Source organism: Xyrauchen texanus, chromosome 24 (assembly GCF_025860055.1).
Source record: "Xyrauchen texanus isolate HMW12.3.18 chromosome 24, RBS_HiC_50CHRs, whole genome shotgun sequence".
Lineage (NCBI taxonomy): Eukaryota > Metazoa > Chordata > Actinopteri > Cypriniformes > Catostomidae > Xyrauchen > Xyrauchen texanus.
In genome coordinates this window covers 35,126,737-35,149,305 of record NC_068299.1, presented here as the reverse complement: position 1 = coordinate 35,149,305, position 22,569 = coordinate 35,126,737, and the positions used below count along the sequence as shown (strand labels likewise).

Here is a 22,569-nt window from a genome sequence, read left to right as displayed (position 1 = left end):
CCTCATTAGTTTGTACATTTTAATCCAGGCACTAACATTTTTTACAATTATTGTATAAATGTTGTCGTTGTGCAGATTGTTATGGTGTACATTTATCGATCCTTATCTGGCTGTCAGTACATTTGTACTGTTTTGAACTATAGGTGTTTAAAACCATCATACAAAACCACTGTTATAGAAGACTTGCATTTGTGTATTTGGACGTGAATTTGGGATTGTTGCATGTGTTTTAAGTATGGACACCTGTGGTTATGCTCTTATTGCAACAATGAAAACAGGACATGATAACGATTATAATATTTTACTGTCCAATTTCTCTGAAATTTGCTTTGCGCCAGATTACACGATCGCCACCGTCTAAAAACGTACAATACGTAAACAAACTGACAATACATTGCATTAATATGACATCAAGTCAAGTCAAGTGGTTTTTATTGTCGTTTCAACCATATACAGTTAGTATAGTACACAGCAAAACGAGACAACGTTCCTCCAGGACCATGGTGCTACATAAAAACAACAAAGGATCAACACAGGACCACATCACATCACATTATTTCCAATACAACATCTCATTATTAAAAATGATAAGCACCTGCATTCTCTATGTCTTGGCATCCTTAACCTCCATCCTGATAGCAGAAGTTGGTACTCATGGTGAAGCCCATACTGTCTATCACCAATGATGTTATGTGCTATTCTCAAAACCCTCTGCTTGTTTTCATTTGGAAATATCTCTAATTTCACATTTTACCCCGTTCCAAAGATGATTCTCATTATCTTGGCAGTCATTTTCTTACTGTATTACATTTAAAAAGATACTGTTGTACAATGATTTGTAATAATTTTTCATTAAAATCAACGAAAATGAAAAGCAGTATCAAGGAAATACTAGTATGAATAATTACGCTACAATTTAAATAATATAAAAATTTGTAACATTGCGGTAATGACCTAGAGAATAATAAAAGAACCAACCAACAATGTTATTACGAATTTCTCCAGTTTAATTCATAAACCAAACCTAAAACTAACCATAAAGTGTAACCCCTAATGCAAACTCTAAACCAAAGCATGATTTTACTAGGAAAAAAAAGAAAACATTCGGAGTACGACGAGGGAAGCGTATTACAGGTTATTTGCATAAATCAACATGAAATGTGTAACCAGATGTGTTCACTGATGTTTCCTTTCTTAAAATAAAGTGTTGGATAGTAGACTAGCTAAAATATGATGCCTGTATAGTATCAATATTGAAATTCTGTTTGTTGATTGGTTGGTCTCTATGGGATTAAAATGCATACCTTTTTGTACAAACCAAGGCATATGATATCTTAAGATTTTGCCATCTTGAACAAATTATTTCATTAGATGTCATGAAACTATGTTGACAATATCTACGGCAGTATCGGCATCAAACGGAATGTCAAAAATAAACGTTGTTGCCAAACAGATTCCAGAAAACTCTCCTAATCTTCTGAACAAAGAAATAGCCCTGCCCCAAACTCATGCCGTAGGTGAAGCCAATATTGGTGTGTTGTGCTGGATGAGCCATTAAAACAAACAGAGGAATGACAGCACCACAGGGTTAAAGTTTTAGTTGAAATCAACCTATGAATGGCTTGCTTATACTTAAAGGTGCACTCAGTAATTTTTTCCCCATTAAAAAAGTTTTACTCCTAAAGAAATAAATTGTAATTTTGAAGCCTATGTATAAAATCATGACCTCACATGAGATGAGAACTCTGGTCATATAAGTAACCTTATAAAAACTCTTTTATTCTACATGGGGCAGGGGTGACCTCATGGGGGCTGCCATTTTAGAATCACATGACCAGCTGAATATTAGTCGCTTAATCTCAGTAACCGTCTTGTTAGACGGTTACTAGATAGACACTTTCCCTCTTGGATTAAATTAATCATAGCTGATTGTGTATAGTGAATTTCTACAATGGCATCTGTAACTGAAAACTGTTGATTTTGAAAGATGCTGCATCCACAACACTAGGTGTCACTGTAAGTCCAAGATGACCTTTTCTTCTTTCTGTTTTTTTTTTTAGCAAACCAGCTGCAACAAGAGACAAGACTTATTGTTGGTCAGTTGATTTCTATTTCTGTGACATCATGCTGATAGCCCCACCCATGCTGAACTAACATTGGTCCAAATTTCTGCTCCATATATAAAATATGTTCTGTTTGGCTGTGATTCTGTCACGTTATGTAGAATTTTTTCTTTCAGTGTGGACAGAAAATTACTGGTATAAGAAGAACATATTCCACTTTATTTATTTATATTTTTGTTGTCAAGCCATTCTAACAGTTGTACCGTTTCCATTTGCAGTTTAATACAGAAGCTTTGTTTTGTTATTCAGGTTATTATGTCTTTTATCTGCAGGTCGCTACCATAACGGCACAAGACCTTTCATGGTGAACTACATTTACATGACAAGAAAAGAATTTCAGCTGAGCTTGGTTGTTTAAGTGTTTCCACTTCAAGGGCAGATCTCGTCACAGATTAAAGTTCTTCTATATGTTTCTTCTATGCTGTCTTTCTTCTTCGTTCTGGGAAACGTCTAGTCATAGTAGTGTACGACATGCCTCCGAATTGGTCTGTATGTGCAATCTTACTTCTGCTTGGCATAGTCACTATAAAGCTATTTTCTGCTGCCAAGCCCTTCAATAGCAAGATAAATTTTGACAGATTGTGGTGAGAGGGGAACACGAGCATCAGAAAAGGGATTTCGCGGCAGCAATGACCCATCCTTTGTTCAGGCGTAGTGGTCACCTGTCAGTCCTCACAATGCTGAGCTGCCCCCTTTCAACTGTTGCAACCTGGGCCCTTAGATCTCATTTGCTCTGGTAGAGAAGCGATTCAGAGTCCTGCAAGGGAAGTTTCAAGGAACAAAACTGTTTCATCCAGGACAATTGAAAGCAAATAAAAAGAAGTCAGTGGGTGTAAGAGCTGCTGTTGGTACACTGAATGTCAGTAAATGCACCAATGCAACATCTGGGACTAACACAAAAACTTGTTTCCTTTACTATCAAAGCAACTTGGTATGTTTTGCTTTTGTGGACACACATATAGTACTGGACATATAAAGAAACTACAAAATGGTTGTGGCAATGCTATAAAATTGGGTCCTAGCCTGCTTTAAAAATGTCCTGAATGTTCATTAGACTGTTCAAAAAACTGGACCTAGGGGTGGGCTGCATTGCCAAAATCGAGCTTTGAGTAATTTTATATAGCCTACCGTTAATGGTATAATTGTAATCATATATATCAAGATTTGCTTATTTTTGCTGGAATTCAATGAAAAATGCTTAACGAAGGCTTTTAATCACATTTGATTATTTTGCCACTTGTTATTTTCCCATGCAAATGAGCTTGTGATTTCAATGTTTGTCAGAAGTTTGCAGCTCTTCACAGGTAGTGGTGAACCTCCGGAAAACCTTTGGCAACAATGGACAATTTGCTGCAAACACATTTACATGTAAAATGATCAGTGTTTGATGCAAATCTGCAGTGAACTCTCAGAAAATTACTCAAAACTAACAATATGTAAGGCATGGGGTTTTGTGGTGACCCATAGCGGGGGAGAAATAAACAGTGAAGACGATGGACTCAGGATTCCTTAAGATCACCAACTTTAACGGGTCTCACAAAATAATAAAACTGAGACACTCAGAGAGATGCACACAGTTCCTGCACTCCCTCTATTCTTCCTCTCTTTCAATAACCCATGATTACCCAAAAATTATCACCTACGGAGTATCAAAATAAAATTCCTCAGAATTATAAAACAAATAATTCTGATTCTAAATTCTGATTGGTTGAGCCACATTTGAATCAGTTGTAAAATAGCTGATAAGGGAGGTCGACATGTTGCTACAGAATGTTCCAGTATCCTGACATCGACCCCATTCTGCTGAGTTACTGACAAGCACCATTTCCTTTATGCCGAGTTTACACTACTCGATTGTAAGCTCGATTGTTTAGCTCACCGACAGTTTTGTGGAGTTCGCCGACAAAAGCCTGAAATCGTAGGCAAATCAGAGCTCGCTCCCGTGAACGACGATCGCAATGTATGAACTTTCAAAGACACGATTTGAGAGAACCACCGACGCGTTACCGATGTCAGTGTTAAATATCAGGACCTGTCTGCGATTCCAAATCGTGCAATGTGAAATATGTTTTCACTGAATACAACTGCAGCGTTGACCTTTAGCCAATGAGAGAGCAAGAAACGGGGCATGGGAAGTTTCAGTGGGAGGAGTCCTGATGTACCTGCAACAGAACATCAACTAGCATGGCTGTGTTATCAAGAAAATCTCATTGGACCGAAGAAATAGAGGAAAGATTTGTGGAGCATTGGCAGGAGCACCAGTGCCCATTTGATGTTTCATTTGAACTGTACCAGAACTGGGTGGAGACAAAGAAGGGTTGGAGAGAAATTGCCAATTCACTTGGACAGTCAGGTAAGCAAACAGGTCGATTTTTCAGTAGGAGGTACTTTTTCATATAGTAACCAATAAAATATATGATTAAAAACATCGAAATCATATTCTGAAATGCATAACATATGATCATGCATTTGTTTTCATATCTCGTATCACTTCTCACGTGTACTCTGTTGTAAAACATAATTTGTCCAGGCAGAGTCATTGGGGATTAGCCAATAGTGAAACGATTCATTATGTAATTTGAAAACGTTACAACTTCCATGCAAGTGTATGGAAGACTGTATGCTTATGCAGACTGTATGTGATTTTTAGAGCTTCAAATGAGAAATCTCCATACACTTGCATTTTAAGGACCTACTGACCTAAGATATTTTTTCAAAATTTCTTCAAATGTGTTCTGGTGAAGAAAGAAAGTCATACACACCTGGGATAGCATGAGGGTGAGTAAATAATTAGAGAATGTAAATTCTTTGGGTGAACTATCCCTTTAAACACCTTACTTCCAATGATCAGTGACATCAGTGGGTATAACCAGGTGCTTCACCTACTTTGACAAGGGTGTACATAGTCGCCAAGCTGGTAGAACTTACCTACATCTGTATGATCGTTCATGTAGACATTTTTTTACTGTCAACCTCATGTGTGTTCTATCAGAGTGAGGTATGTAGTTAGTGAAAAGACATTTTAATTTCACATTGGTTCATGTTTTATAAGTAGGACAGGGTGCATCTCCCTATACAAAAATCTAGTGTTCTGAGTCTGACAAATTTGTCGTAAAATTGCTGCCACCTTGCTGCACATGTCTTACTCTTGCCCTATTTACAATGTTCAAATGTTTGCAAACAGCATAGAGTTGCTCAGCTGGGTTGAACTTCTAGCTCTGAATGAAAAACTTTACAGTGAATCTATCAGAGCATTTACTTGTAAATAATGTAAAGCAGTCCTGTCCATTGATAGCTGTCAATATATGCGGAATAATAGTTATAGCAAAACTACTACCAGTTGACACACATAGCAGGGTATATACTGTTATACTGCCCAGCCCTAGTTTGACCCAAATACTGTATGGGAGTGTGAGATTAAGAGGACATTCAAATAAAATTCCTTGAAAGATTCCTTCTCTAAACAAATAGCTGTCCCATTGTGAGGTCCCTGACCACAACATCTGACTTATCCATTGACACAGCATTTAGCCAAATGGACCTGTGAGTTCTACTGAAGCAATCAGCAGAACTGTTTGACTATGTGTCAATGTGTCAAGTATTTGGGTGTTTCTTCAAGTGTGGGTAAACACCATTAAAACACATTTATAAAGTCTGCTAACAATGCACATCAGAAAAAGTGCTTAACTGTAACTTTTAAGGGCTGCCAATGGGGTGGTACAACACTTGAGAGAGTTTCTAGCTTGTTTTGGATCATAATTATACCTTACCAACATATTGTGTACCTTTAATGGTACATTTTTATATTTTGTTCCTCTGGGAACAATAATATACATGCACAGTACCTTTTCTGACAGTGTGCCCAACAGTGGATATACATGCGTCACAGGAGAATTCTTGTATATTATTTCTGAACCATCAACAGTCGTTTTTACCACATCTCGAATTATGTCTTGTGTTTGATAACATTCTGTGGTGGGAAAGACATTTCTAAACATTTCTGAAATAAAATGGTTGTGTTGGTTGTGGTGAAATGATGCCACAATTGTGTAAAAATGTATTTAAATAATGTTCATGCTACAAAATGGTTTAAATGGTTTATGATAACTTCACACTTTGTTTATCTTGAAACCCTTTATTTATCTTGAGCGCTGCACAGGTGGGTTTAGAGGACACTTTGTGACACTCTCTATTCTGTACCAAAAGTGCCCCTTGACATTGCCCAGGAGAGACCACAGAGCCAGGAATAGATAGTACACCTCAGGCCCTAAAGATCATCAATCACTCTCGCTCTCGCTGAGGGACCTAAAGACCTCTGATGTAATCCCTCTTCCCAAATAAACCCAGTGATCTAGAGAGGGTGGCGTTTTTTGTTTTTTTAAACACAGAAGGACCTATGCTTGTCAAGCAGCCTTGGATGAGTTTGCCAGCCTCAGATGCTCATTAACTTGTTTCTGTCAAATCTGTGAATTTCTGGAAATGACAAATTTATTATGACAAATTTCTTCAATTTCGGACACTTTCAGCCCTGTGGATTTCTAGAAGGTGAAGTCTCGTTAAATCTCTTTTCACTAACAATGTGCAACAGTGTTTTTATAATTAATATCATTAATATAAATAATATTTCACACTGTTTGCATAATTTGGCAAAAATCTAACTTTATTGGAAATGTTCTGCTCACATGTGATATTTATCTTGCTTTGTCTCATATTTCATTTCAAGCATGCTCTTCACTCACACTTTTATCCACTTGGTGAAAGTGATAGTTCAACCAGAACTGAAAATTCTCTCATCATTTACTTGCCCTCATCCCATCCCAGACATGTGTGACTTTCTTTCTTCTGCAAAACACAAATTAAGGTTTTTAGAAGAATATTTCAGTTCTGTAGGTCCATACAATACAAGTGAATGGTGACCAGACCTTTGTAGCTCAAACATCACATGAAGGAAACATAAAATAATCCATAAGTCTCCCAGTGGTTAAATACTTATCTTCAAAAGTGACAGTTGTGGGTGAGAAACAGATTCATTTTGAAGTCCCTTTTTACTCTAAATCTCCACTTTAACTTTCACTTTCAGAAAACAAAAAATATTACTTCTGAAGATATGGATTTAACCACTGGAGTTATATGGGTTACATTTATGTTTCCTTTATGTGAGTTTTTAACATGAATTCTCCCTCTCTGCATGTATGAAGAATGTGAATCATCAAAAATACAAGAAGAAGAAGAATGTAAAAGTAAAAGTGGAGATTTAAAGTAAAAAAGAACTTAAATATTAAACTGTTTCTTACACACCTATCACATCAATTCTGAAGATATGGATTAAACCACTGGAGTCTTACAGATCACTTTTATATTGCCTTTATGTGCTTTTTGGAGTTTCAAAAATGTTCACCCTTTCGCTTGAATTGTTTGGACCTACAGAGCTGAAATATTCTTCTGCAGAAGAAAGAAGGTCATACACATCTGGGATGGCATGAGGGTGAGTAAGTGATGAGCTCATTTTCACTTTTGGGTGAGTTATCCCACCAAGCACACTAAATTTATAAAAAGGAGCAAAATTGTTTGGAGTGGTGGAATTGACACCCCATCTGTGGGACAAATGTGTCTAAATAATTTTCACACAAAAAATATCGAAAGTTTATGTTTATTTCAGTCTTTAGGTTTAGATTATTACAGTTTAAACATAATAATTTGTAATTTTATAATGGATTTTCATAGTTTAATATCAACAAAGTTAAAACAGTAAAGCCTATATTAAAAAAAAAAAAACTATAAAAGTAACTAATGAATGCCTGGTAAAATGTTTATAATTCAGTTTTAATGTGACCTCCATAAAAGAAAAAGAAAAAAGTTGAAATCTAGATTTAGTGAAAATAATTTCAAGGGTCATGAAATTGCCAAAAGTTGATATAATGAATATATAGTTCACCCCAAAATGAAAATTGAATCAACCTCATATTGTTCAACACACTTCTCTGCCCTCCCCCTCCACCACCTGACACATCACTGACAGCAGATATATTCGCCACATTTTTTACTGATAAGGTTACAGCCATCAGCAGTACATTCACAGCACCACACCCTGTCAAACACCTGGCTCCTGTATGCAACCCTTCTTTCCCTATGTTCTCTCCTTTAACTGACACATAACAGTTACTTACTGGGGTACCTCAGGGATCAGTGCTTGGGCCACTTCTCTTCTCCATATACACAACATCACTGGGACCCCTCATTCAATCACATGGTTTCTCTTACCACTGCTACGCTGATGACACGCAACTCTACTTGTCTTTCCAGCCCAATGACACCACAGTGACCGCTCGAATCACTGCCTGTCTGGCAGACATCTCAGCCTGGATGAAGGAACACCACCTTCAACTCAACCCTGCCAAGACCGAACTCCTTGTCTTTCCAGCCAACCCGGCTGTTGAACACAACATCACCGTGCAGCTGGGTCCAACTACAGTTTCGCCTTCCAAAACGGTCAGAAATCTAGGGGTAACCATTGCCGATGAGCTAAATTTCACAGACCACATTTCAAAAACTGCAAGATCATGTAGATTTACACTCTACAATATCAGGAAGATAAGACCCTTCCTCTCTGTACATGCCACACAACTGCTCGTTCAGTCCCTTGTCATAACTAGACTGGACTACTGTAACGCTCTCATTGCAGGCCTTCCTGCATGTGCTATTAGACCTCTGCAAATGATCCAGAATGCAGCAGCACGTCTGGTTTTTAATGAACCAAAGAGAGCACACGTTACACCACTCTTTGTCTCTCTCCACTGGCTCCCGGTTCATGCACGTATTAAATTCAAGGCCCTGATGCTGGCATATAAAACAGTCACTGGGTCTGCTCCAGCATACCTAAAAACATTTATGCAGAGCTACGTTCCCACCAGAAGCCTGCGGTCGGCTAAGGAACGTCGCCTTGTCGTACCAAAACAAAGAGGCACCAAAACACTTTCCCGGACTTTCAGTTTCATCATACCACAGTGGTGGAATGACCTTCCCAACTCAATCCGGGAAGCTGACTCACTCTCTATCTTCAAAAAACGGCTAAAAACACATCTTTTCCAAGAGCACTTAACTGGTTACTAAAAAAATAAATAAATAAATAAATAAATAAATAATATTTACATTTCTTGTTGCACTTAAATCTGTTTTGTATACTATTCTGATGATAGTGAAACTTTGTAATATGGCACTTTTTGTACCACTGTCTCCCTAAGATGATTCGCTGATGTTCTTCCTCTTTTGTAAGTCGCTTTGGATAAAAGCGTCTGCCAAATGAATAAATGTAAATGTAAATGTTCCAAACCTCGAATCCTGTTACATTTTCTGTGGAACACTAAAGGATAGATTTTTCATCTTCACAAAGCTCTTTTCTATACAGTTCACAGTGAGTCTGGCCTATAAAACAGCATATTAAAGCACCAGAAAAGTAGTTCATTAAATTGTGTGCATTATACCAAGTTTTTTCAGCGTAGGATAGCTTTGTGTGAGGAACAGACTGAATTTTAAGTCATTATGCAGCTTTCAAATATGGTGCCTGCACAGGATGGACACCAATATCATGAATCGTCATTGGTGTCTATAGTTATTGGTGTCTTTTTTCTTCAAAAGACTTGGAACCTAGCAATTATGGACTTTAGGACTACTTCCTATTTAAGATTTACTAGCTATATTGAGCTATACTATTAATAAGACTATTTAAGGTTTAGACAGCCCCTGGTAATTAAAAACAGCATAAGCGTTTGGAATAAAATGAATGCGAGTAATCACTTCATTTTCAGCTTGCTGTGATTTTTTCTTTTAAATGCACGCACAAAAATTTTTTTTATTGTGATTGCTTGTGATTTCTGGATTTTTCTTTGACAAAAGCTGTCCTGGAATGCTTTTTATGAAGTGTTTACAAGCTCAAAAAGAGAGACCAGCGGTCACAAAGGAAGCAACACTGAGCAAAGTTTATTATTAACATCTGCTGTTTCTTCACAAGCAGTCCCATGGTGAACCTCTCTCAGGGCATTGTGGACATTGTCAGAAGATAAAGGTCGCAGTGCCTTTTAGCCCCCCGTGCTCCTCTTTCTAATAAAGGGATTCCTGGAAGTATCATCAGAGGACAGATACACATGATGTCAATAGCTTGAAACATAAACCAAAGTTAATTTTGTGTATCTTAGGCATTATGGTCCAATTCAAGTGCACTTAAACACCATGTTTATTTATTTCCATGCTTAAAGGGATAGTCATCGTTTATGCACACTCAGCCTGAATTTTCATTTTTGGGTTAGCTATCCCTTTAAGCAGTGTTCCAAATTGTTACTTGTTCCACGATGCCACTTCTCTTATATATATATATATACTAACATATACTACCAAAGAGTTGTGATATCATGCATGATATATGTCCAAAATCCGATTGGTCTGCTTTGATTGGTTTGCACTCGGATCTGACAGTTGTTATGTGGCAACAGGTTTGTAGGCATGCCGATAACTTCCTCTGCATCGTGGGAACTGCGTGTGGAAGACAATGACTGAATCCACAATGGTGCATACAAAGGCCACCTTTGGGAGAATCCATATCCCATGGCATGCTGGGAAAGGGGAGCAATAGCAGCAGATGTTGTGAAGACTATAAGCGACAGATGACTCTAAAGCTAGCTAGCATTCAGCAAATACGTGCCGGGCACACATCCCTACGTCCATCGTAAAAGAGAATTAGAGTAGGGGGCGAATGGAACAAGCACACAAATAACAGCAGAGGAGTTTCTACTTAGATAGAGAGACACTACTTATAATGTGTACTTGTGTATTTATAATTGTTTCGGATTGTTCTAAAGGCTCTTTGTGGTGCACCAGAAACGTTTGTTAAAATTCCACTGTTGGGACAGAGACTTAAGCATATATTTGTGGTCATACAGTGGCCCCCTGAAGTATTTGGACATTTAAGCCAACAAGATAGCAAAAGCACACTTGACAAAACATTTCGCAAACAGATATTTTTTAGGTTTCCATTGCCCAATGCATAAAACATGACATATACTCAGTGGCGATCCTGACTTGGATGGTGTCCTGGGAGAGATCAAACACTTGAGCTGCTCCCCCGCCCCAAACCCAACAAAATAAATATTATTTTACAGAGTTGAGAACATAGTGATAATCAGTTACCTAAAAGATGTAATAACTCCGAATCAACCTTGGTTGACTTTTCTTAAGCTAAAATCGTTATGTACTTACTGAATTGCATAATATTGCTCCCAGTTACCAAAGTGTTTTTGGGCATATGGGCACATGTGAGCTCCATTTTACAAGTGGAATGTCCACATGTGAGCCAAAAGTGAGATGTGAAGTGAGATGTTTTCAGATGTACAGGCTACAGTGAAGAGAAATGCACACACAACCCCAAACCTAACCATCAGATTAAAAATGTGATGATAGAGGAAAAATCCAACCTCTCATCACTGATAATGTGAACGTATTTGTTTTCTGGTTTCACAGAGGGATCCGAACCAGGGCCTACCACACTGCTGATGGAATGTGCTTCCGGTCGCTCCACAAGGGAATATAAACATGCTGGAGCTGATGCAAAAATGTCTTATTGAAGATGGTGCTTGTCTGTGAGTCGGCATAATGCAGCCGATCCTATACCGGGACTTTTGGAAACACTGCCAACTTCCCGTGGGATCATGTTGTGGCTGAAGCAGATTGGTGAATCACCAATTAAACTGGTTCATAACAACCATCCAAATGATTTACTAAAATAATTTGGACTTCCTAACACTACATTTAAGACAATTAGTGAATCGTTCACATTCATTTACATGAACCGTCTGAACGAATCAATTAACTTCAATGTTTCCGAATTCCCATGAGATGGAAAGTATAAATGACAGTAATTATTGTAACTAAATGTATGGAAGCATAGATGTTGTTATAACAATGTGAGCAAAAGAGAACCTGTCTCTATTCCAAAGATTTCCAAAGATTTTAATGGATCAAAAATGAAAATATAGGCAAACCCAACTAATAATGACATCAGTGACCACAGAGTCCACCAGTTTAAAAAATATAAATATGCATACACAATATGAATTCTTCCCAAAGAGCACAAAAGCCACAAAGAAAAACTTGGAGACACCAACAAATGCAATGTCACATCACGTAAAATGTAGTTGGTGGACTTGATAGCCAATATACTTTATGGCTGTTATGTGTTGACTTTTGGCCTGTGTTCACCAAACTCAAGAGTCACATGCAGCTGCTGGCCTTGGACATGATGACCCATCAGTGACCAGTGAAGGACACAGCATAATGTGTTCAAGAGAGTCCGATTGACATTATTCTCGAAGCTCACAACCAATGGCAGCCAAGTGTCATGAAAACACGCAAAGTATACTGTATCGTTAAAATACTTTGGGCTGAATTCACTATACGTTGTGGCAATTTTGCGACATAATCATACAGGAAATCAATATGATCCTTCTGAATGTAATAATAATAATAACAACAACATCAACAATAATAATAATAATAAAATATTGTATTTATATAGCTCCTTTTCAAAATCTCAAGGTCGCTTTATACTCATTGTACATTCAATTATAACCAAAAATTGTAAGGGTCTAAGGATGGGGGAAAAAAAACTAGTCACTTAATACACACCCACACACACACACATGTTGAGTTTCCATGTTTTATGGGGACTTTCCATAGACATAATGGTTTTTATACTGTACCAACTTTATATTCTATCACCTAAACCTAACCCTACCCCTAAACCTCACAGAACACTTTCTGCATTTTAAAATTTTCAAAAAACATAATTTAATATGATTTATAAGCTGTTTTCTGCATTGGGACCGACAAAAGGTCCCCACAACGTCAAACATTTCAGGTTTTACTATCCTTATGGGTGATAAATACACACACACACACACACACACACACACACACACACACACACACACACACACACACACACACACACACACACACACACACACACACACACACACACACACACGTATGCTACCTGTGAAAAGTTTTGAAACACTTACTCATTCTTTGTTATAATTTTTTTTCTTCACATTTTAGAAAAATAGCAAAGTCATCAAAACTATGGAATAAAATCATAATTTTTTTTATATTTTAGCATCTTCAAAGTAGTCACCCTTTACAGAAATGCACTATTGACATTTTCTCAGCCAACTTATACTGTATATATACTGTATATGCACACCCATATCTACATATTTACATACACACATACACATACATACTATCAGCAACCTGAAATAGAATGACAGTAATGTGAGAAAAGTTTTAATCTGAGATTTGAAGATGAATATGGAGGAGGGTTACAGAGAGTAATAAGGAGTGAATTCCACATTTTTGGTGCCATTACACTGAAGGATCTGCCACCAAAAGTCGAGAGGTGAAATCTAGGGACGGAGAGCAGTCTGGATTCAGAAGAACGAAGAGAGCATGCTGGTGTGAATGGATGAATCAGATCACGTAAGTAGAGAGGAGCCAGATCATGAATAGCTTTGAAAGTTAAAAGGAATATTTTGAACTGAATACGACATGAGACCAGTAAAGACTAAAGACTAAACAAAATGGGAGTAAAATGTGCAGAGCCAGACTGCTTGGCGTTTGTGAGGACTCTAGCTGCGGAGACTTGGTTATATTGCAATATGGCAATGCTTTTATCGAGTAGGCTGATGAAGAGACAGTTGCAGTAATCAAGACGTGATGATACGAATGCATGAACTAGTGATTCAGCATCCTTTGAACAAAGCATGGGTCGGAGCTGAGCATGTGGCAGCATATAAATTATGAACAGAAGAGGACCCAGAACAGAAGTCTGGGGGACACCCTAAGTATTAGTAGAATGTCCATGTGCCCATCTGCTGAGTTACCAAAAAGTGCCATCCCACATCAGATATTTTTGCATCAATTCCAAAGTGTTCACCTTTTCCTGTGGAGCTTCTGATAGCACATTGTGTGCGCAACCTTCGATATGGCTTCTGGTCCTGTGGAAACCATAAATTAATTGCATTTACACGAGTAATGGTGACAGTGATTCAGAGATTGCATTTTTGACCTAAAATTAAATGTTGAGGTTTGGTTGGGGTTTGTGCTAGTGGGTAGTGTTAATAAAATATGCACTCCTGTTGACTATTACGTCAATTACAACTTACATACAACTCGTGTTTGTCGCAACCCTGTGGACATTTCATCTCAATAACACTTCCAGCTTCTGCCACTGTGGGCAGTGATTCAAATGGCAGTAAGCACGGACTGATTTCATGTGCAGAACATTCAGCCTCCTGTCACCAAATTTACTGTGAGGCCAGTCTGCAGTATTTCTGTGCAAAAACCTGCATTATATTTACCAATGACCCACAATCCAGTTTAACAAAGTGCTAAATGTGCTGAAATAGCATTGCACCATTTTTAAATTAACATTGGTAACTTACATTGCACTATTATAGCCCATTGGAAAGCAAGTGATTTGATAAAATGTATTAAATTCATATAACTGAATTTTATTAAATAGAGATGATCATGTAAATCTTCTATTGATCATGGCAGCAGAAATTCATCAAACGAGGATCAAATAAAGGAAAACGAGCGTTATAGCTGGGCATATATCAAGACACATTGTTTAGAGGAACACACTTTCTGCATTTTAAATGGCTGATTCAGGTGCCAGAATCATAGTGGTGGAGTGATGCTGAATGCCAGATTACTGTAGTCTGCTGCATACGCCACAAGCTACTGTAGTAGAACCAGCCTAAAAGAGTAGGAATTGTGTCATACAAATTGTGTCATACGATACATTTTGGGGGCATATTTGTACCAATACATAATTTGCATAATTCCTTTACTGTATCTGGTGCTAAACAATGCAGTTAGCGCACGCAAATAAACAACTCTGTCAGTTATTAGCTCTTAGTCCCTTCTCCCTTTGATTTTTTTGCTCCAAACAAGCAGTAATGCATCTCTGGTTTCTGATTGGCTGTTAAGAGGGGAGTAGCTAGTAGCACAAAACTCTTTTGAGACAGCATCAAGCCTGATGTGTGGAAATGGACAAGAGGACTGATGCCTGATTAATGAGCACAAACCCTGAGTGCTCTGCTCTCTTCACATGATAATCATTTTCAATGGCAGATGGGGTAAGTTGAGGTTTCTAACTTTCAGGACAATGAATAACAATTCTTTAGGATGAGGAACAAAGGAGGGATGCCCAGCAAACTGGCTCTTGCACAACACTTGCATGAATCAGTTGGAAGCGAGAGCTTTGTTTTACTGAAAATAGCATATAACAACATCTTGCTGTGATCGTCTTTACACAGACTTTGTTTGAATTCTTTGTGCTTATGAATAAATATCTGAGTAGAATGATGCCATAACAAGAGGATGAGGGAGGTGGGGACCACTTAAACACAAAAAAAATCAACCGATCTTAAGTTTAGACAGCCTTGTTGTTTACTGCCTATAAAGATTGCTGCCTTCTAAGGAGCCTTAAATGTAACTGATTTGGAACGCTCTACTTAGGCAGCAACTCCAAGTGCCACACATGTAGCTTTCCTCATGCAAAGCACATATGATACTTAACTCACAGTTGCTTTCAGACGTTTGTGTTAGCAATGCTGCTAAGCTAACAACAAAATACTCTATTAAGCATAAAAATACATAGCACACACAAATATTGGGTAACAGTCTATTTCATAACTATTATTAACTATTTATTAACTATTTTTTATAAAAAATAATTGTCTGCCATCTTGGATAGATTTTTTCTCGTTGCAGTGAATTATGGTATTTTACAGAATTTTGCTTTCCCTGGCAATACCTTTATCCGTTCCTTACTCAGTAACCGTAGTTGAACTATTGTAGGCTGTAGTAAAACCAAAGGAACCACAAAATATACCTTGGTTTTACTACAGATACCAATGCTGGTCCTCCATATACGCAAACTATGCAAGTTGCCCCGATCCGCTAGGGGGCCCCCATGCTGTCAAAGATGTTTACAGTAGTCCAGATGAGGATACATCGCGAAGAAGTAGACATGGCTATTGGCTTGAAGCTACCATCTATCAAGAGCAGAACAACAGTAGAAAAAACAGCCAGGAATGTGAAACACAACTGAAGTTATGCAATATTTTTAAGGCAGATTAAATCATTTTGATTTTCAATTATATTTTTAATGAAACTCCTCAAAGAGTACTTTATGACATCAGACACATTATAGGTTAATTTTCTGTAAAGGGGGTATATGAACACACTGACGGGGGCCCCACACAAAGTTTTACTTAGGGCCCCCAAAAGGCTAGGACTGGCACTGACAGTAACTATAGGTCAGCTATGGTTTTTGTAATAAAACCATAACCACAAAATTGACAATGGTTTAAAACAGTAACAATATTTGATCCATTATTATCATAGTAAACCCATGGTAATATTACAGTAAAGCCAAAAATATGTTAATACGACTTATCTGATATATAATCATAATAATCATTCTGATTCTGATTAACCAGGTTGAAAAAAATGTCCAAAGTGCATAATTGATCAGCTATCTTGTCTAAGTGTCTAAGTGTTTTCCTCTTGGTTTCCAGGTATCTCATCCACACCACCCTCTGAATGTATCTGACTATGGAAAGGAGACCTTTGGCTCCAGACTGCCTGATCTAGTCTAACGCAGAGGTCTACGGCTGCTCCAACATTGCAGCGAACAGATGGTGAGCACTGCCCCATAATGGGATGACTAGCATTGCACCATCCCTTCCCTGGTAACTGCTGGCCTGTGCTGGCATTTTCTCATCCGTAACCCCCTCCCCAGCAGTGATGGCAACCCTGAGCCTCTCACTTCTCGAGTATGTAAATAGGCAGACAGAGAAGGCCTGCTTTTATCTAAATATGAATAGAATGAGAGGAGACCGCTCAGAGGGAGAGAGAGAGGGAGAGAGAAAAAGGGGGCAGGGTCCAAGTCATACTCCTCCGTACAGACTTCATTGTGAAAACATAGACTTACTTGGGACACAATCAAACAGATTAAAACAATGACATGTATTTACAGTTATTCACCAATAACTTTTATACCTGCATGTTTATTATAATGGTAATGTAACCCATAGTGAAACAAAAATATACAGAAGTAACAGTTGTTGTTGTATTTCTGAGAAAACCGTTTGCAATGCATAAGGTATATCCTAACTGTCACAGCTCTGGTGAGTTTTTCAGTTTATTCTGTGTGTTTTGTTATTTCCTCCCTCATGTTTCGCAGGTGAAGCCATCATGCATGATCAGTGTTTACATGGGAAACACTAATTATTGTGCAAGCAACACCTGGTTCTCCTCTAATTCACTCCCTGCTTAAACCCTTTGTGGTCTCAGGATCTATGCTAGATTATTGTTTGTTGTGAAGTAATTTACCTAATTCTCTCTGCCTAATTGGTCCTGTCTCATGTACCTGTTTGGTTGCCTGTTTCCGCCTGCATGTAGGGAGTGTGGTTACCTTCCAGCTTGTTGTATGCTTGTTCTCTGCGCTCACAAATCTTCAATGGAAGATTCCTCATCTCTGCCTGCATGTCAGGAATGTGATTACCTCCAAATCTGCTGGGCGTTATTGTCTTCACCTCACTACTCGTCTACGAATACACTCTTCACAGATCTGCCCATTGTGTGATTATGGCGCACACTCATTCACAAGACTCCTTCCCTCTACTGCAGCTGGTACCGGGATCTCCAGTCTTTGCCAGCACAGTTAACATGATCATTTATTGAAAAATAAATCCTTTGAACTGTTCCTCTGCTTTTGGGTCCCTTTGTCTCACTCTTGCTCTGATTGACAGAATAATCTTGCCTACTATGGACTCAGCAGAGGAATCTACTCTCTGCTTCGCCCTCTCAGCAGGGAGCCCTGCTGGGACGTCAGTAGGATCAAATCCCCACATCTAATTGGGCTCTGGAGATGATGGCGTCGCAGCTCACCACGCTTGTTCAACAACTCTGCCCACCTCCCAATGCTGGTCCTTCTCAGGAAGCACCCTCACCGGCTCTGGTGGTTCCCCACGTACCTGGGCGTTCAGAGGCTCATATCCCTCCTCCACCCGCTTATTCAGGTGAGGCGGGATCCTGTTGCACATTCCTTTCACAATGTTCCCTGTTCTTCACGTTACAGCACTCTGCTTTACCGTTGGAGATACAGAGCTCTGCTGTGTTTTTGATCACTCATCTCAAGGTTCAGAGGCAGCAAGGGTCTTACCTGGACTGTCTCAAGGAGATTGACAAGTCTCAATTTATGCGATTGAGTTTCTCACCCTGGCTGCTTCTTGTGAGTGGAACGACCATGCCATATGGGACCGGTTTCTGCATGGGCTTTCCGACGACATCCAGGATGAAATCTGTCCTTTGGACCTGCCAAAATGTTTCAACAATTTGGTGGATTTGGCTATCCGTGTCAACCTACACCTGGCCCCACAACAAAGATGCCTTCGACACTGCTCTCCACCTCCTCGGGTGGCTGGCCATTCCATCCGTTCAACCACTTCGGCCAGATCACCAGAATCAAGCCCCGACACTGAGCCTATGCAAGTCGGGAGAACCCAGATTTCACAAAAGGAAAAGCAGCGATGCCTCGTTAATGGACTATGCTTTCAATGTGTCCGGTCTGGCCACTTTTCTGCTTTCTGTCCGGTAAAAGACACCGCTCGTCAACAGGAAGAGGGTTACTGGTTAACGAAATGCTTTCATTGTGCCCGGTCTGGCCACTTTTCTGCTTCCTGTCCGGTAAAAGACACCGCTCATCAGTAGGAAGAGGGTTACTGGTGAAAGCAACACCTTTGGACAAAGCCCCCAGACTTCATACACTTCTCCCGGCCCAGCTGCAGTATGGATGTCACACGGTCTCAGCCCTAGTGGATACCGGAGCCGAAGGGAACTTTATGGACATCAACTTAGCTTCCAAATGGTGGCTTCCCATAGTCCAGTCGGAGGAACATATCACTGCCCACATCCTCAGTGGCACGACCCTGTCCGTCATCACCCAGTCCACCAAGCCAGTCACCTTTGTCTCCGGTAATCATTTGGAGCGGCTGTCTGTAATAAAGAGGAGGCTGTGGCCGGGCCAAGAGGATGCATGGGATAAAGATGAGTCAGAGTATATATACATATATACATATATATATATATATATATATATATATATACACACATACATACATACAGTACATTGCCAATTTACTTCATCTACATTCGGCACCTAGGTCTCTTCAATCATCAAATCAGTTACTCCTCTCTGTTCCTCAATCCCGTTTGAAAACCAAAGGTGAACGGGCGCTTGTGGTTGCGGCCCCCAGGTTGTGGAATGCACTCCTATTTGTCGTTAGGTCTTCTTCCTCATTGCCTATATTTAAATCTAGATTGAAGGCACATTTTTTCTCTTTAGCCTATAATGTTGGTTGAGAATTATAACAGTTTTTTGTGTAGGTTTTATAATGTTTTATTAATTTGTTGTTTTGAACATTTTATAAGTTCTATTTAATTCTGTTATTAATGTTTGTAAAAAATTGTACAGCACTTTGGTTACAACACTTGTTATTTTTAAGTGTGCTTTATAAATAAACTTGAACTTGAACTTGAACTTGCCAATGTTGCTGTGTTGGGCTGCTTGAACAAAAATATTAGCCTAAGAGAAAGACTTAAAGAGATAAAACCACACAGCCATAGAGTATGTCAGTTACATATTATCAGCTAAATTACATTATTATAGTGCAAATTTGTTCACTCTTGCAGGGTGACAGAAGAACCTTTCAGGCAAACAGCAATGCTTCCTCATGTGGTAGAATAACAGAGAGTTGCTGATTAAGATGGGTTATGCTGAGAAGTGATAGCAGACAACCAGTGTTACTGCAGCAGGAAACTCTGCCTGCTTCCTCCCTGGAGTGCCAAAAACAGAGTGAAAACAAAACGATTGATTTGTGTATGGATTAGAAGATCAACAATTACGTGGGGCTCATTTTACACTCAAACACAATGTAAGTCTTTTCTTTTGAGATGTCATCTTCTGTTTAGGTGCTTGGCAGAAAAATGTTACAAGAAAGCATTGTTATAAAAAGGGACAATATAGTTAGAGTAAATTTGTAAATTTTCTGAAGAAAACTCACCACCACAATTCTAGTCTCTTGAATGGTTGCAAGGGTGTTGAGAAGCTGTTGCTATGGTGTTTTGGAAGACTACTTATCAGTGCAATTCAAGAGCCCAGCCCCAAGTCTGTATAATATTCTGGTCCCTAGAAATGGCTGGAGTCCCTCCTTTAACTCTTAAACTGATGGTTGTTTCTTCAAACATTTTTACATATCTTGGGTCTAAAGCAAACTGGCACAGACATCTAAAAAATGAAGAATGCTCAGGTAGTGTAAAAAATTCAAAGCATTTTCAAGACAATTAGAATAGAATAGAATAGACCAGTAATAGAATATACTATATTCTGTTATATTTGGATGTTTCATGTATGAAAGAGATGATGCAATAAATGATATATTGGAGATTCATTACTTTTACTCAGAAATTGTATGAGACGCAACATTACACATAACACATAAACTACAAATGTATTTTCACATTGAGTCTAAAAAAAAGAACAGAATTTCAGTAGTACACCCAAATGGCAATAGACATATCATGTGGTTCATGTGTTGTACTTGCTATAGTTTACTTCACATTGATAATTCACTTCATTGATCAGAACATTGACATGATATAATAGTCATTTATATGAATATAGTACTCATTTGTCTTGTATGCATTTAAGGGTTAACCAGGTGTAATCAGGACCATAAACACTTTTTTCCCAGGGCTGTTTGCGTATAACAATTTCTAAGGATCAATATTTGCACATACCCTTGATATACCCACTTGTTTTGTTGCATCAGAAGTCCATAGTCTTCTGTTGCGTTAGTTTCCCTTTAACTGTATTGGATTATTGTCGTTGTTTTGGCAGTATGTCCGAACTGTTTTTCAATGTGAATGAGCACCTGTATAAAATGGTTAATTAACAATTTGGTGACGTTTAAGTCCCCATTACTAGTGTTTGTGGTATTTATTTAGTTTAATTTCAACAGATTAAAATTTTAATAGGCTTGTAAAAAGAATAAAGTCTATTTATAATGTTACACACTTCTGTGGGCTTAAAAGTTACATTTTAAATAATTGAAATCTTTTTCTATTGCAAAGTGTCATTTCCTCATGTCCCCAAAACTGCACGTCAAATATCTTTGACAAAAACAAATACTAAATCATTGGATTTCTATGTTGTCAAGCAAAACATTGGGAATACATGTGGGACATTAATGTAATTTAAATATACACTAGCAGCCAAAAGTTTGGAATAATGTACAGATTTTGCTGTTCCAGAAGGAAATTGGTACTTTAATTCAACAAAGTGGCATTCAACTGATCACAAAGTATAGTCAGAACAATACTGATGTAAAAAACAGCACCATCACTATTTGAAAATTGTCATTTTTTATCTAATCTAGACAGGCCCCATTTCCAGTAGCCATCACTCCAACACTTTATCCTTGAGTAATCATGCTAAATGCTAATTTGGTGCTAGAAAATCACTTACCATTATATCAAACACAGCTGAAAGCGATTTGGTTCATTAAATGAAGCTTAACATTGTCTTGAGTTGCCACATTATGCAATAGACTGGCATGTCTTGAGGTCAATATTAGGTCAAAAATGTCAAAAAAGAAACAGATTTCTCTATAAACTTGTCAGTCAATTAATGTTTTGAGGAATGTAGGATATACAATGCTTGAAATTGCCCCCAAAAAATAAATAAATATATATATCATACAAAGGTGTACACTACAGTCTTCAAAGATAAAGGACAACTGTCTCTAACAAGGACAGAAAGAGATGTGGAAGTCCAGATGTACAACTAAACAAGAGGATAAGTACATCAGTCACTAGTTTGAGAAATAGACACCTCACATGTCCTCCGCTGACAGCTTCATTGAATTCTACCCGCTCAACACCAGTTTCATGTACAACAGTAAAGAGAAGATTCAGGGGTGCAGCCTTATGGGAAGAATTACAAAGAAAAAGCCACTTTTGAAACAGAAAATCAAAAAGAAAAGGTTTGAGTGGGCAAAGAAACACAGACATTGGACAACAGATAACTGGAAAAGAGTGTTATGGATCTTAACCCCATTGAGCTTTTGTGGGATCAGCTAGACTGTAAGGTGTGAGACGGATGTATAGCCTATCTGATTTTTTTAGTAATTTAGCTTGACCAGTATGACTATTACAATCATTAACATGTCCCTATAATGATGAAACATTAAGATACTTGGTAATCTCAGTAATAGTAAAACACTTGTTTTGGTAGGACTACACTACTGGGGTTAACATAAGTCAA

The 22,569-nt window shown here is 38.3% G+C and overlaps 1 long non-coding RNA gene across 1 annotated transcript; it reads left to right on the top strand.

Annotated features, from left to right (window-relative positions):
* Positions 1-15,182: 15,182 nt before the first annotated feature.
* Positions 15,183-21,197, top strand: LOC127618070 (uncharacterized). The gene is made up of 3 exons (XR_007967398.1): positions 15,183-15,313; positions 16,760-16,882; positions 19,938-21,197. It is a non-coding gene; the product is annotated as an uncharacterized LOC127618070 (long non-coding RNA).
* The last annotated feature ends 1,372 nt before the right edge of the window (positions 21,198-22,569 follow it).